The 1,894-nt window shown below is 52.0% G+C and overlaps 1 non-coding gene across 1 annotated transcript; it reads left to right on the top strand.

Annotated features, from left to right (window-relative positions):
- The first annotated feature begins 909 nt into the window (after positions 1-909).
- On the top strand, positions 910-981 carry TRNAG-CCC. The gene has a single exon. It is a non-coding gene; the product is annotated as a tRNA-Gly (tRNA).
- Positions 982-1,894: the final 913 nt, after the last annotated feature.

The following is a 1,894-nucleotide window of genomic DNA, read 5'->3' on the forward strand; positions in this document are numbered from 1 at the left end:
GGGCTGTGCCTTTGAGTTGTCCCAATGAGTATGCGTGTGCACCTGCTCAGTCACTTAGTCGTGTCCGACTCTTTGTGACCCCATGGACTGTGGCCTGCCAGGATCCTCTGTCCGTGGGATTCTCCAGCCAAGTATACTGGAGTGGGTTGCCATTTCCTCCTCCAGGGGATCTGCCCGACCCAGGGGTCAAACCTGTGTCTCCTGCCTTGGCAGGTGGATTCTTAACCACTAGTGCCCCCTGGGAAGCCCTGGGTTGTCCCAGTCTCCTTAATCCATCACCTTCTTCGTTCAAGCTGACACCCCTTGGGTCACTACCCATCACATGCTTCCTCTTCATCCCCACCAAACGTAGCATGAGATACCTATATTCCTGATGCACACCCCTTGCCCAGCCCCCTAGCATTTGGGGGCTTTCCTCCCACCACGGTTGACTGTCAGTGTCCTCAGTCCATGGTCACGTTCAGGGCTGCTTCTGTCTCCTATGTTCTGACTTCTCAGGATTCCTTCCTCCTTTCTGAATGCTCTCTTCTCTCTCCTACCTCCTCCTCTCCCTCAGGCCCCTTGGGTCCTCAGGGCTCCTCCCAGGCCCTCATCCACCTCCTCACCCTCCTTGGGCCCCATCACCCTTCCCCCGGCTTCCACTCCTCACCTCTGACAATTCCCAAAGTCTCTCCTGGGTCCACATGGGCCTCCAGTGCCTGTCTGCATCTCTGAACACCTCCCCTGGCATCTCCTGGACACTAGGAGGCAGTGTCTGGGGGTTCAGAGCTTGGCTCTAGAACACACTGCTCAGGGTCAAAGCCTGCCTCCGGCACCCCCCTGAGTGACCTTGGGCATTTTTTAAACTTCTTTTGGCCTCTATTTTTTCTTCTATAAAATGGAGGTATTAAGTTGCATATTGTAGGGACTTCCCTGGTGGTCCCGTGGTTAAGACTCTGCACTCCCAATGCAGGGGCCCAAGTTCGATCCCTGGTCAAGGAATAAGGTTCTGCATGTCACAGCTAAGATCCGGCAGAGCCAAATAAATTAAAAAAAAAAAAAGATGCATATTGTGGGGAATTCCCTGGTGGCCTAGAGATTAGGGTTTTGGGCTTTCACTGCTGTGCCCCAAGTTCAGTCTCTGGTTAGGGAGCTGAGATCCCAGAAGCCAGGCAGCATAACAAAAAAAACATACATACATACATATATGTATGTGTGTGTATGTATATGTATATATATATATATATATTTATATTTATAGTGTAAGGATCAGAGAAGGCTTCTAAAGCATTCAATATGTTAAATTTCCTAAAGTCTGCTCCCCTGAACTGCCAATCCATGTTTCCGTCCCATTGTTATCCAGGCCAGAGCCCTGGGCCCTGTCCTGCACGGCTCCCTCCTTTGCCCATAACCGGCCAGTCCCTTGGCAGTTCCTCCTGGCCTCCTGAGTGTCCCATCCACCTGCCTCCCCCGCCTCTCCCACCTGGACTCTGCTGCAGGCTAGGGGCTTCCACTCTTGCCCCCTCCAATCCACTCTTCTTCGCACAGTAGCTTTCTGACACTCAAAATCTGACCCTGGGGAGTTCCCTGATGGCCTAGTGGTTAGGATTCGTCTCTGTCACTGCTGTGGCCTGGGTCTGATCCCAGGTCGGAGAACTGAGATCTTGCAAGCTTTGAGGCCAAAATTTAAAAATAAGTAACTAAATAAAATTTTCAACCTGCCTTTTTCATTCAAAGTCCTCCTGTGGCTCCCCAGGGCCCTCAGTTGTTGGTGTCTAGTCACCAAGTCGTGTCCGACTCTTTTGTGACCCTGTGGACTGTGGCCCACCAGGCTCCTCTGTCCATGGCATTTCCCAGGCAAGAATGCTAGAATGGGTTGCCATTCCCTTGTCCAGGGGATTTTTCCAACCCAGGG

The sequence above is a fragment of the Bos indicus x Bos taurus genome, chromosome 18 (assembly GCF_003369695.1).
Source record: "Bos indicus x Bos taurus breed Angus x Brahman F1 hybrid chromosome 18, Bos_hybrid_MaternalHap_v2.0, whole genome shotgun sequence".
NCBI lineage: Eukaryota > Metazoa > Chordata > Mammalia > Artiodactyla > Bovidae > Bos > Bos indicus x Bos taurus.